This window comes from Tympanuchus pallidicinctus, unplaced genomic scaffold, assembly GCF_026119805.1.
Source record: "Tympanuchus pallidicinctus isolate F22 unplaced genomic scaffold, pur_lepc_1.0 scaffold200, whole genome shotgun sequence".
Lineage (NCBI taxonomy): Eukaryota > Metazoa > Chordata > Aves > Galliformes > Phasianidae > Tympanuchus > Tympanuchus pallidicinctus.
In genome coordinates this window covers 1,034-16,260 of record NW_026294723.1, presented here as the reverse complement: position 1 = coordinate 16,260, position 15,227 = coordinate 1,034, and the positions used below count along the sequence as shown (strand labels likewise).

Here is a 15,227-nt window from a genome sequence, read left to right as displayed (position 1 = left end):
TCCCCCTGACCCCATAAAAAACCCCACAGCCGCCCCATTCCTCACCCTGGTGCCACTCGGCGCCGCTGACCCACAGCGTGGCGCCGTGGGGCGACTTTGGGGGCAGCGGAACGGCGGCGACGGCGGCCATAAATGCGGCCCCATGGGGCTTCTGGGAAGGGGGTCAAAGGTCAGAGGTCAACGTCGGTCACCATCACACCCCACCCCCCATTGACCCCATTGACCCCATTGACCCCATTGACCCCATAGATCCCAAATGACCCCACTGACCCCATTGTCCCCATTGACCCATTTGACCCCATAGATCCCAGTTGACCCCATTGACCCCATTGACCCCATAGATCCCATTGACCCCATTGACCCCATTGACCCCAATGCCCCCATTGACCCCATTGACCCCATTGACCCCATTGATCCCAACTGACCCCATTGACCCCAATGCCCCCATTGACCCCATTGACCCCATAGATCCCAAATGACCCCACTGACCCCATTGTCCCCATTGACCCATTTGACCCCATAGATCCAGTTGACCCCAATGACCCCATTGACCCCATTGATCCCATTGACCCCATAGATCCCAGTTGACCCCATTGACCCCATTGACCCCATTGACCCCATTGACCCAATGACCCCATTGACCCCATTGACCCCATTGATCCCATTGACCCCATTGACCCCATAGATCCCATTGACCCCATTGACCCCATTGACCCCATTGACTCCATTGGCACCACTGACCCCATAGATCCCAATTGACCCCACTGATCCCATTGAACCCATTGACCCCATAGATCCCATTGACCCCACTGACCCCATTGACCCCATTGACCCCAATGACCCCATTGACCCCATTGGCCCCATAGATCCCAGTTGACCCCATAGACCCCATTGATCCCCATTGACCCCATTGACCCCATTGTCCTCATTGACCCTATAGATCCCAACTGACCCCATTGACCCCTCTGACCCCATAGATCCCAGTTCACCCCATTGACCCCATTGACTCCATTGAGCCCATAGATCCCATTGACCCCATAAGTTCCAATTGACCCCATTGATCCCCAATCATCCCTATGGACCCCATTGAGTCCCCATTGACCCCATTGAGACCCTATTGACTGCATTGACCCCATAGATCCTAAATGACCCCATTGACCCCATAGATAATAAATGACCCCATTGGCCCCATTGTCCACACTGACCCCATTGACCCCATTGACCCCATAGATCCCAGTTGACCCCATTGTCCCCACTGACCCCATTGACCCCATAGATTCCAATTGACTCCATTGACCCCATTGGCCTCATTGACCCCATTGACCCCATAGATCCCAGTTGACCCCATTGACCCCATTGAGGCCCCATTGACCCCAAAGTCCCCATTGTCCCCATTGACCCCATTGACCCCATTAACCCCAAAGACCCCAATGACCCCATTGTCCCCACTGACCCCATTGACCCCATTGAGACCCCATTGACCCCATTGACTCCATTGGCACCACTGACCCCATTGAGACCCCATTGACCCCATAGATTCCATTGACCCCATTGACCCCAATGACCCCATTGACCCCATTGACCCCATTGACATCAATGACCCCATTGACCCCAATGACCCCATTGTCCCAATTGACCCCATTGACCCCATTGACCCCATTGACCCCATTGACCCCATTGACCCCATTGCCCCCATTGTCCCCACTGACCCCATTGACCCTACTGACCCCGTTGATCTCATTTACCCCAATTGACCCCATAGATCCCAAATGACCCCATTGTTCCCATAGATCCTAAATGACCCCATTGTCCCCATTGGCCCCACTGACCCCATAGATCCCAACTGACCCCATTGAACCCAGTGACCCCATTGGCCCCACAGATCCCAACTGACCCCATAGATCCCAACTGACCCCATTGACTCCATTGACGCCACTGTCCTCATTGACACCATTGACCCCATAGATCCCAACTGACCCCATTGTTGCCATTGACCCCATAGATCCCAGTTGACCCCATTGACCCCACTGACCCCATAGATCCCAACTGACCCCATTGACCCCATAGATTCCAATTGACCCCATTGACCCCATAGATCCCATTGACCCCATAGGTTCCAACTGATCCCATTGATCCCCAATCATCCCCATTGACCCCACTGGCCCCATAGATCCCAACTGACCCCATTGACCCCATTGAGACCCCATTGGCACCATTGACCCCATAGATCCCAACTGACCCCATAGATTCGAAAAGACCCCATTGATCCCCTTTGTCCCCATTGACCCCATTGACCCCATAGATCCTAAATGACCCCATAGACCCCATAGATCCCAATTGACCCCATTGACCCCATTGACCCCAATGACCCCATTGACCCCATTGACCCCATTGACCCAATGACCCCATTGACCCCATTGACCCCATTGACCCCATTGACCCCAATGATCCCATTGACCCCATTGACTCCATTGACCCCATTGACCCCATTGACCCCATTGACCCCAATGATCCCATTGACCCCATTGACCCCATTGACCCCATTGACGCCATTGACCCCATTGACCCCATTGACCCCATTGACCCCAATGATCCCATTGACCCCATTGACCCCATTGATCCCATTGACCCCATTGACCCCATTGACCCCATTGACCCCATTGACCCCAATGACCCCAATGACCCCATTGACTCCATTGTCCCCATTGACCCCACTGACCCCATTGACCCCATTGACACCATTGACCCCATTGACGCCAAAGTCCCCAATCATCCCATTGACCCCATTGACCCCAAAGTCCCCAATGACCCCATTGACCCCAATGACCCCATTGACCCCATTGACCCCATTGACCCCATTGACCCCACTGACCCCACTGACCCCAAAGTCTCCTCACCAGGTGACAGAGGTGCAGCCTCTCCATCCCGCCCCATAGGAGGAATCCCCCCCCCGGCAGCGCCTGCGCCGCTATGGGGCAGCCTGGGAGGCGATATGGGGCCACCGCCACCCTGCTGCCGTCGACCCCATTGGCGGCGACCCCATAGGCATCGGCCCCGCCGGCGTCGGCCCCACAGCCGTCCTCGCCGGCCCCATAGAGGAGCTTGAGGTCATTGGGGTCCAATGGGGTCGGGGACACGAAGGCCCTGGGGGGGAGAGAGGGGGAGACAGAGGAGGTGATGCCATGGTGGGACCCATAGCGACCCATAGCGACCCATAGGGACCCATAGAGACCCATAGGGACACATAGCGACCCATAGCGACCCATAGAAACACATAGCGACCCATAGGGACCCATAGAGACCCATAGGAACCCATAGGGACCCACAGAGACCCATAGAGACCCCATAGAAAACACCTAAAGACCCATAGACCCATAGAGACCCACAGAAACCCCACAGAGACCCCTAGAGACCCATAGCGACCGCATAGAAGCCCCATAGAACCCCATAGAGACCCCATAGCGACCCACAGAGACCCATAGAGACCCCATAGCGACCCCATAGAAACACCATAGGAACCCCATAGAGACCCATAGAGACCCATAGAGACCAATGGAGACCCATAGGGACCCATAGGGACCCACAGAGCCCCATAGAGACCCATAGAACCCCATAGAGACACAGAGAGCCCCATAGAGTCCCCATACTGACCCCATAGAAACCCCATAGAGCCCCATAGAAACCTGATAGAGACCCCATAGAGACACATAGAGACCCATAGAGACCCACAGCGCCCCCTAGAGCCCCCATAGCGACCCCCCCCACAGGCCCCATAGCCCCATTACCGCAGGGGTCGCGGCGGTGCCCCCTCGCCCCATAGAGACCCATAGAGACCCATAGAGACCCATAGAGACCCATAGAGACCCACAGAGACCCATAGAGACCCCATAGAGCCCCATAGAGACCCATAGAGACCCATAGAGACCCATAGAACCCCATAGAGACCCAGAGAGCCCCATAGAGTCCCCATACTGACCCCATAGAAACCCCATAGAGCCCCATAGAAACCTGATAGAGACCCCATAGAGACACATAGAGACCCATAGAAACCCCATAGAGACCCATAGAGACCCACAGCGCCCCCTAGAGCCCCCATAGCGACCCCCCCCCCACAGGCCCCATAGCCCCATTACCGCAGGGGTCACGGTGGTGCCCCCTCGCCCCATAGTGACCCCATAGAGACCCATAGTGACCCATAGAGACCCATAGAGACCCCATAAAGCCCCATAGAGCCCCATGGAGACCCATAGAGACCACATAGAGCCCCATAGAGACCCCATAGAGACCCATAGAAACCCCATAGAGACCCATAGAGACCCACAGCGCCCCCTAGAGCCCCCATAGCGACCCCCCCCACAGGCCCCATAGCCCCATTACCGCAGGGGTCGCGGTGGTGCCCTCTCACCCCATAGTGACCCCATAGAGACCCATAGAGACCCCATAGAGACCCCACAGTGACCCCATACAGACCCATACAGACCCCATAAAGACCCATAGAGACCCATAGAGACCCATAGTGACCCCATAGAGACCCATAGAGACCCCATAAAGACCCATAGAGACCCATAGAGACCCATAGCGTCCCCTAGAGCCCCCATAGCGACCCCCCCACAGGCCCCATAGCCCCATTACCGCAGGGGTCGCGGCGGCGCCCCCTCGCCCCATAACCAGAGCTGCCCATCCCCTAAAAGGATGAGGACCGGCCCCCCCCGCAGACCCCGGCAGAACCCCGCTATGGGGCGAGGAAGTGCGGGGTGGCGGCGCAGGCGGAGCAATCTGTGGGGGGTCAAAGGTCACGAGGGGTCAAAGGTCACGAGGGGTCAAAGGTCACGCAGGCTCTTTGGGGTCGGCGCTGTGGGGTGGTTGGGGTTCGGTGTGGGGCCATTGGGGTCAGTGAGGATGTGAGGGGTTATTGGGGTCAGTGGGGTCAATTCGGATCTATGGGGTGATTGGGATCAATGGGGTCAGTGGGGGCGTTGGGGTCAGTGGGGTCAATGGGGTCAATTGGGATCTATGGGGTCATTGGAGGCAATGGGGGCAATGGGGTCAGTGGGGTCAGTGGGGTCATTGGGGTCATTGGGGTCAATGGGATCAATGGGATCAATGGGGTCAGTGGGGTACATGGGGATCAATGGGGTCAATTGGGATCTATGGGGTGATTGAGATCAATGGGGTTAATGGGGTCAGTGGGGTCAGTGGGGTCAATGGGGTGAATGGGGTCAGTGGGGTCAATGGGGACAATGAGGTCAATTGGGATCTATGGGGTCAGTGGGGTCAATGGGGTCAATGGAGTCAATGGGGGCAATGGGGTCAGTGGGGTCACTGGGGTCATTGGGGTCATTGGGGTCATTAAGGTCATTGGGGTCATTGGGGTGAATGGGATCAATGGGATCAATGGGGTCAATTGGGATCTATGGGGTAATCGGGATCAATGGGGTTAATGGGGTCAGTGGGGCCAATGGGGTCAATGGAGTCAATGGGGTCAATGGGGCCATGTGGGGTCAATGGGATCAGTGGGATCAACGGGGTCAATGGGGTCAGTGGGGTCAATGGGGTCAATGGGGTCAATGGGGTCATTGGGGTCAATGGGGTCAGTGGGGTCTCAATGGGGTCTCAATGGGGATCAATGGGGATCAATGGGGATCAATGGGGTCAATGGGGTCTCAGTGGGGTCAATGGGGTCAATGGGGTCAATGGGGTCAATGGGGTCAATGGGGTCTCAATGGGGTCAATGGGGTCAGTGGGGTCATTGGGGTCAATGGGGTCAATGGAGTCAATGGGGTCAATGGGGTCAGTGGGGTCTCAATGGGGGCAATGGGATCAGTGGGGATCAATGGGGATTAATGGGGATCAATGGGGTCAGTGGGGTCTCAATGGGGTCTCAATGGGGATCAATGGGGATCAATGGGGTCAATGGGGTCTCAGTGGGGTCAATGTGGCTCAATGGGGTCAATGGGGTCAATGGGGTCTCAGTGGGGTCAGTGGGGTCAATGGGGTCTCAATGGGGTCAGTGGGGTCTCAATGGGGTCTCAATGGGGTCAATGGGGTCTCAATGGGGCCAATGGGGTCTGAATGGGGTCAATGTGGCTCAATGGGGTCAATGGGGTCAATGGGGTCTCAATGGGGATCAATGGGGTCAATGGGGTCTCAATGGGGTCAGTGGGGTCTCAATGGGGTCTCAATGGGGTCAATGGGGTCTCAATGGGGCCAATGGGGTCTCAATGGGGTCAATGTGGATCACTGGGTTCAATGGGGTGTCAATGGGGTCAGTGGGGTCTCAATGGGGATCAATGGGGTCTCAATGGGGTCAGTGGGGTCTCAATGGGGTCAATGGGGTCTCAATGGGATCAATGTGGCTCAATGGGGTCAATGGGGTCAATGGGGTCTCAATGGGGATCAATGGGGTCTCAGTGGGGTCAGTGGGGTCTCAATGGGGTCTCAGTGGGGTCAATGGGGTCTCAATGGGGCCAATGGGGTCTCAATGGGGTCAATGTGGATCAATGGGTTCAATGGGGTGTCAATGGGGTCAGTGGGGTCTCAATGGGGATCAATGGGGTCTCAATGGGGTCAGTGGGGTCTCAATGGGGATCAATGGGGTCTCAATGGGGTCAGTGGGGTCAATGGGGTCAATGGGGTCAATGGGGTCAATGGGGTCTCAATGGGGTCAATGGGGTCTCAATGGGGTCAATGGGATCAATGGGGTCTCAGTGGGGTCAGTGGGGTCTCAATGGGGTCTCAATGGGGTCAGTGGGGTCTCAATGGGGCCAATGGGGTCTCAATGGGGTCAGTGGGGTCTCAATGGGGTCAATGGGATCAGTGGGGATCGATGGGGTCAATGGAGTCAATGGGGTCAATGGGGTCTCAATGGGGTCAATGTGGATCAATGGGGTCAATGGGGTGTCAATGGTGTCAGTGGGGTCTCAATGGGGATCAATGGGGTCTCAATGGGGTCAGTGGGGTCTCCATGGGGTCAATGGGGTCTCAATGGGGTCAATGTGGCTCAATGGGGTCAATGGGGTCAATGGGGTCTCAATGGGGTCAATGGGGATCAATGGGGTCAATGGGGTCTCAATGGGGATCAATGGGGTCTCAATGGGGTCAATGGGGATCAATGGGGTCAATGGGGTGTCAATGGGGTCAGTGGGGTCTCCATGGGGATCAATGGGGTCTCAATGGGGTCAATGGGGATCAATGGGGTCAGTGGGGTCTCAATGGGGCCAATGGGGTCTCAATGGGGCCAATGGGGTCAATGGGGTCAATGGGGATCAATGTGGTCTCAATGGGGTCAATGGGGTCAATGGGGTCAATGGGGTCTCAATGGGGTCAATGGGGATCAATGAGGATCAATGGGGTCTCAATGGGGTCAATGGGGTCAATGGGGTCAATGGGGTCTCAATGGTGTCAATGGGGTCTCAATGGGGATCAATGGGGTCTCAATGGGGTCAATGTGGATCAATGGCGTCAATGGGGTCTCAATGGGGTCAGTGGGGTCTCAATGGGGTCAACGGGGTCTCAATGGGGTCAATGTGGCTCAATGGGGTCAATGGGGTCAATGGGGTCTCAATGGGGTCAGTGGGGTCTCAATGGGGCCAATGGGGTCTCAATGGGGCCAATGGGGTCAATGGGGATCAATGGGGTCAATGGGGTCAATGGGGTCAATGGGGTCTCAATGGGGTCAATGGGGTCTCAATGGGGTCAATGGGGATCAATGGGGTCAGTGGGGTCTCAATGGGGTCTCAATGGGGTCAATGGGGTCTCAATGGGGCCAATGGGGTCTCAATGGGGTCAGTGGGGTCTCAATGGGGTCAATGGGATCAGTGGGGATCGATGGGGTCAATGGGGTCAATGGGGTCAATGGGGTCTCAATGGTGTCAGTGGGGTCTCAATGGGGATCAATGGGGTCTCAATGGGGTCAGTGGGGTCTCCATGGCGTCAATGGGGTCTCAATGGGGTCAATGTGGCTCAATGGGGTCAATGGGGTCTCAATGGGGTCTCAATGGGGTCAATGGGGATCAATCGGGTCAATGGGGTCTCAATGGGGTCAATGTGGCTCAATGGGGTCAATGGGGTCAATGGGGTCTCAATGGGGATCAAAGGGGATCAATGGGGTCAATGGGGTCAATGGGGTCTCAATGGGGTCAGTGGGGTCTCAATGGGGTCAATGGGGATCAATGGGGTCAATGGGGATCAATGGGGTCAATGGGGTCTCAATGGGGTCAATGTGGCTCAATGGGGTCAATGGGGTCAATGGGGTCTCACTGGGGATCAATGGGGATCAATGGGGTCAATGGGGTCAATGGGGTCTCAATGGGGTCAGTGGGGTCTCACTGGGGATCAATGGGGATCAATGGGGTCAATGGGGTCAATGGGGTCTCAATGGGGTCAATGGGGTCAATGGGGTCAATGGGGTCTCAATGGGGCCAATGGGGTCTCAATGGGGTCAATGGGGATCAATGGGGTCAATGGGGTCTCAATGGGGTCAGTGGGGTCTCAATGGGGCCAGTGGGGATCAATGGGGATCAATGGGGTCAATGGGGTCAATGGGGATCAATGGGGTCTCAATGGGGTCAATGGGGTCTCAATGGGGTCAATGTGGATCAATGGGGTCAATGGGGTCTCAATGGGGTCAGTGGGGTCTCAATGGGGTCAATGGGGTCTCAATGGGGTCAGTGGGGTCTCCATGGGGTCAACGGGGTCTCAATGGGGTCAATGTGGCTCAATGGGGTCAATGGGGTCAATGGGGTCTCAATGGGGTCAGTGGGGTCTCAATGGGGCCAATGGGGTCTCAATGGGGCCAATGGGGTTTCAATGGGGATCAATGGGGTCAATGGGGTCAATGGGGTCAATGGGGTCTCAATGGGGTCAATGGGGTCTCAATGGGGTCAATGGGGATCAATGGGGTCTCAGTGGGGTCAGTGGGGTCTCAATGGGGTCTCAATGGGGTCAATGGGGTCTCAATGGGGCCAATGGGGTCTCAATGGGGTCAGTGGGGTCTCAATGGGGTCAATGGGGATCAATGAGGTCTCAATGGGGTCAGTGGGGTCTCAATGGGGCCAATGGGGTCTCAATGGGGCCAATGGGGTCAATGCGGATCAATGGGGTCAATGGGGTCAATGGGGTCAATGGGGTCTCAATGGGGTCAATGGGGTCTCAATGGGGTCAATGGGGATCAATGGGGTCTCAATGGGGTCAGTGGGGTCTCAATGGGGTCTCAATGGGGTCAATGGGGTCTCAATGGGGCCAATGGGGTCTCAATGGGGTCAGTGGGGTCTCAATGGGGTCAATGGGATCAGTGGGGATCGATGGGGTCTCAATGGGGTCTCAATGGGGATCAATGGGGTCTCAATGGGGTCAGTGGGGTCAATGGGGTCTCAATGGGGTCAGTGGGGATCAATGGGGTCAGTGGGGTCTCCATGAGGTCAATGGGGTCCCAATGGGGTCTCACTGGAGCCAAAGGGGTCTTAATGGGGTAAATGGGGTCTCAGTGGGGTCAGTGGGTCGCAATGGGGTCAATAGAGTCTCATTGGGGTCAGTGGGGTCTCAATGGGGTCTCAGTGGGTTCAATCGGGTCTCAATGGGGTTTCACTGGGGCCAAAGGGGTCTCAATGGGGTCAATGGAGTCACTGGGCTCAATGGGGTTAATGGGGATTAATGGGGATCGATGGGGATCAATGGGGTTTCAATGGGGCCAATGGGGTCTCAATGGGGTCAATGGGATCAGTGGGCTCAATGGGGTCAGTGGGGTATCAATGGGGTCTCAATGGGGTCAATGGGTTCTCAGTGGGGTCAGTGGGGTCTCAATGGGGTCAATGGGGATTAATGGGGATCAATGGGGTCTCAATGGGGTCAATGGGGTCTCAATGGGGTCAATGGGGATCAATGGGGCCAATGGGGTCTCAATGGGGTCAATCGGGCCAGTGGGCTCAATGGGGTCAATGGGGATCAATGGGGTCAATTTGGTCTCAATGGGGTCAGTGGGATCACAGTGGGGTTTCAGGGGGGTCAATGGGGTCTCAGTGGGGTCAGTGGGGTCTCAATGGGGCCAATGGGGTCTCAATGGGGTCAATGGGGATCAATGGGGCCAATGGGGTCTCAATGGGGTCAATGGGTCTCAATGGGGTCAATGGGGCCAATGGGGTCTCAATGGGGTCAATGGGGATCAATGGGATCTCAATGGGGTCAGTGGGGTCTCAATGGGGTCAATGTGGCTCAATGGGGTCAATGGGGTCTCAATGGGGTTGTTGGGGTCATTGGGGTCACTGGGGTCGGTGCTGCTGACCTGGGTCCCCCCCGCAGCTCCCACTCCTCCAGGTGCCGCCCTGCAGCCACCAGCAGCCGGCGAACGTCAGCAAACGTCACCGCAGAGATGGGGGGAGGGGGGCACTGCGGGGACAGGGGGTCAGTGGGCAGCAGGGGGGCAATGGGGGACAGCAGTGGGGCAGCAGTGGGGCAGCAGGGGGGTAGCAGGGGGGTAGCAGGGGGGTAGCAGGGGGGCAGTAGTGGGGGCAATGGGGGCAATGGGGGCAATGGGGGCATTGGGGGCATTGGGGGCAATGGGGGCAATGGGGGCATTGGGGGCATTGGGGGCAATGGGGGCATTGGGGGCATTGGGGGCATTGGGGGCAATGGGGGCAATGGGGGCATTGGGGGCAATGGGGGCAATGGGGGCAATGGGGGCATTGGGGGCAATGGGGGCATTGGGGGCATTGGGGGCATTGGGGGCATTGGGGGCAATGGGGGCAATGGGGGCAATGGGGGCAATGGGGGCAATGGGGGCATTGGGGGCATTGGGGGCATTGGGGGCATTGGGGGCAATGGGGGCAATGGGGGCAATGGGGGCAATGGGGGCATTGGGGGCAATGGGGGCATTGGGGGCATTGGGGGCAATGGGGGCATTGGGGGCAATGGGGGCAATGGGGGCATTGGGGGCATTGGGGGCATTGGGGGCATTGGGGGCATTGGGGGCAATGGGGGCATTGGGGGCAATGGGGGCAATGGGGGCAATGGGGGCAATGGGGGCATTGGGGGCAATGGGGGCAATGGGGGCAATGGGGGCAATGGGGGCATTGGGGGCAATGGGGGCATTGGGGGCAATGGGGGCAATGGGGGCAATGGGGGCAATGGGGGCAATGGGGGCATTGGGGGCAATGGGGGCAATGGGGGCAATGGGGGCATTGGGGGCAATGGGGGCATTGGCGGCAATGGGGGCAATGGGGGCAATGGGGGCAATGGGGGCATTGGGGGCAATGGGGGCATTGGGGGCAATGGGGGCAATGGGGGCATTGGGGGCATTGGGGGCAATGGGGGCAATGGGGGCAATGGGGGCAATGGGGGCATTGGGGGCAATGGGGGCAATGGGGGCATTGGGGGCAATGGGGGCAATGGGGGCAATGGGGGCAATGGGGGCATTGGGGGCAATGGGGGCATTGGGGGCAATGGGGGCATTGGGGGCAATGGGGGCAATGGGGGCATTGGGGGCATTGGGGGCAATGGGGGCATTGGGGCCAATGGGGGCATTGGGGGCATTGGGGGCATTGGGGACAATGGGGAATTTGGGGGCATTGGGGGCAATGGGGGCAATGGGGGCAATGGGGGCAATGGGGGCATTGGGGGCAATGGGGGAAATGGGGGCATTGGGGGCAATGGGGGCAATGGGGGCAATGGGGAATTTGGGGTCAATGGGGGCATTGGGGTCAGTGGGGTTGATGGGGGCTTTGGGGTCGATGGGGTCAATGGGGGCTTTGGGGTCAATGGGGGCAATGGGGTCAATGGGGCTTTGGGGTCAATGGGGGCTTTGGGGTCGATGGGGTCAATGGGGCTTTGGGGTCAATGGGGGATTTGGGGCCTGGGGGGTTATGGGGGAATTGGGGGTTACGGGGTCAATGGGGCCAATGGGGGCATTGGGGGCATTGGGGGCAATGGGGGCATTGGGGGCAATGGGGGCATTGGGGTCAATGGGGGATTTGGGATCTATGGGGACATTGGGGTCTATGGGGGCTTTGGGGTCGATGGGGTCGATGGAAGCTTTGGGGCCAATGGCGTTGGTGGAGTCTATGGGGGTTTTGGGGTCGATGGGGGCATTGGGGGCAATGGGGGTTTTGGGGTCAATGGGGGTTTTGGGGTCAATGGGGGCAATGGGGGATTTGGGGTCAATGGGGGCTTTGGGGTCTATGGGGGAAATGGGGGCCATTGGGATCAATGGGGCCATTGGGGTCAATGGGGGCTTTGGGATCAATGGCGTCGGTGGGGGCTTTGGGAGCTTTGGGGTCAATGAGGGCATTGGAATCAATGGGGGCAATAGGGTCAATGGGGGCTTTGGGGTCTATGGGGGAAATGGGGGCATTGGGTGCAATGGGGGCAATGGGGGCATTGGGGGCAATGGGGGCATTGGGGGCAATGGGGGCAATGGGGGCAATGGGGGCTATGGGGGCATTGGGGGCATTGGGGGCAATGGGGGCATTGGGGGCATTGGGGGCATTGGGGGCAATGGGGGCAATGGGGGCAATGGGGGCTATGGGGGCATTGGGGGCAATGGGGGCAATGGGGTCTATGGGGGATTTGGGGTCAATGGGGCCAATGGGGTCTATGGGGGAGTTGGGGTCAATGGGGGATTTGGGGTCAATGGGGTCAATGAGGGCTTTGGGGTCGATGGGGTCAATGGGGCTTTGGGGTCAGTGGGGGCATAGGGGGCTTTGGGGTCAATGGGGGCAATGGGGTTGATGGGGTCAATGGGGCTTTGGGGTCAATGGGGGATTTGGGGCCTGGGGATTTATGGGGGAATTGGGGGTTATGGGGTCAATGGGGCCAATGGGGGCATTGGGGGCATTGGGGGCAATGGGGGCATTGGGGTCAATGGGGGATTTGGGGTCAATGGGGACATTGGGGTCTATGGGGGCTTTGGGGTCAATGGGGGATTTGGGGTCTATGGGGTCGATGGAGGCTTTGGGGCCAATGGCGTTGGTGGAGTCTATGGGGGTTTTGGGGTCGATGGGGGCATTGGGGGATTTGGGGTCAATGGGGGCTTTGGGGTCTATGGGGGAAATGGGGGCTTTGGGGTCAATGGGGGATTTGGGGTCAATGGGGTCGATGGGGGCTTTGGGAGCTTTGGGGTCAATGAGGGCATTGGAATCAATGGGGGCAATGGGGTCAATGGGGGCTTTGGGGTCTATGGGGGCATTGGGGGCATTGGGGGCAATGGGGGCAATGGGGGCAATGGGAGCATTGGGGGTAATGGGGGCAAAGGGGGCAATGGGGGCATTGGGGGCATTGGGGGCATTGGGGGCAATGGGGGCAATGGGGGCAATGGGGGCATTGGGGGCATTGGGGGCATTGGGGGCAATGGGGGCATTGGGGGCATTGGGGGCAATGGGGGCATTGGGGGCATTGGGGGCAATGGGGGCAATGGGGGCAATGGGGGCAATGGGGGCATTGGGGGCAATGGGGGCATTGGGGGCAATGGGGGCAATGGGGGCAATGGGGGCAATGGGGGCATTGGGGGCATTGGGGGCAATGGGGGCAATGGGGGCAATGGGGGCAATGGGGGCATTGGGGGCATTGGGGGCAATGGGGGCAATGGGGGCATTGGGGGCATTGGGGGCATTGGGGGCAATGGGGGCAATGGGGGCATTGGGGGCATTGGGGGCAATGGGGGCAATGGGGGCAATGGGGGCAATGGGGGCAATGGGGGCATTGGGGGCAATGGGGGCAATGGGGGCAATGGGGGCAATGGGGGCAATGGGGGCAATGGGAGCATTGGGGGTAATGGGGGCAAAGGGGGCAATGGGGGCATTGGGGGCATTGGGGGCATTGGGGGCAATGGGGGCAATGGGGGCAATGGGGGCATTGGGGGCATTGGGGGCATTGGGGGCAATGGGGGCATTGGGGGCATTGGGGGCAATGGGGGCATTGGGGGCATTGGGGGCAATGGGGGCAATGGGGGCAATGGGGGCAATGGGGGCATTGGGGGCAATGGGGGCATTGGGGGCAATGGGGGCAATGGGGGCAATGGGGGCAATGGGGGCATTGGGGGCATTGGGGGCAATGGGGGCAATGGGGGCAATGGGGGCAATGGGGGCATTGGGGGCATTGGGGGCAATGGGGGCAATGGGGGCATTGGGGGCATTGGGGGCATTGGGGGGCATTGGGGGCATTGGGGGCAATGGGGGCATTGGGGGCATTGGGGTCAATGGGGGTTTTGGGGTCCCATTGGGGTTTATGGGGTCCCATTGGGGTCAGTGGGGTCAGTGGGGTTTCTGGTTTCAGATTGGGGTTTATGGGGTCTTTGGGGTCACATTGGGGTCTATGGTGTTTTTGGGGTCCCATTGGGGTTTATGGGGCTCCATTGGGGTCTCATTGGGGTCTGTGGGGTTTTTGGGGTCCCATTGGGGTTTATGGGGTCCCATTGGGGTCACATTGGGGTCAGCAGGGTTTTTGGGGTCAGATTGGGGTTTATGGGGTCCCATTGGGGTCATTGGGGTTTATGGGGTCCCATTGGGGTCCATTGGGGTCAGTGGGGTTTATGGGGTCCCATTGGGGTCTCATTGGGGTTTATGGGGTCTTTGGGGGTCCCATTGGGGTTTATGGGGTCCTATTAGGGTCCCATTGGGGTTTATGGGGTCTTTGGGGTCCCATTAGGGTTTATGGGGTCCCATTGGGGTCTCATTGGGGTTTATGGGGTCTTTGGGGTCCCATTAGGGTTTATGGGGTCCCATTGGAGTCCCATTGGGGTCGGTGGGGTTTATGGGGTCTCATTGGGGTTTATGGGGGTCTTTGGGGTCCCATTGGGGTTTATGGGGTCCCATTGGGGTCTCATTGGGGTTTATGGGGTCTTTGGGGTCCCATTGGGGTTTATGGGGTCCCATTGGAGTCCCATTGGGGTCGGTGGGGTTTATGGGGTCTCATTGGGGTTTACGGGGTCTTTGGGGTCCCATTGGGGTTTATGGGGTCCCATTGGGGTCCCATTGGGGTCTGTGGGGTCTATGGGGTTTTTGGGGTCCCAATGGGGTTTATAGGGTCCCATTGGAGTCCCATTGGGGTCGGTGGGGTTTATGGGGTCTCATTGGGGTTTATGGGGTCTTTGGGGTCCATTGGGGTTTATGGGGTCCCATTGGGGTCCCATTGAGGTCTGTGGGGTCTATGGGGTTTTTCGGGTCCCAATGGGGTTTATGGGGTCCCATTGGGGTTTTTGGGGTCCCATTGGGGTTTATGGGGTCCCATTGGGGTCCCAT

At 58.3% G+C, this 15,227-nt stretch overlaps 1 long non-coding RNA gene across 1 annotated transcript; it reads left to right on the top strand.

Annotated features, from left to right (window-relative positions):
- The first annotated feature begins 1,482 nt into the window (after positions 1–1,482).
- On the top strand, positions 1,483–2,741 carry LOC128081267 (uncharacterized). The gene is made up of 2 exons (XR_008207064.1): positions 1,483–1,625; positions 2,331–2,741. It is a non-coding gene; the product is annotated as an uncharacterized LOC128081267 (long non-coding RNA).
- The last annotated feature ends 12,486 nt before the right edge of the window (positions 2,742–15,227 follow it).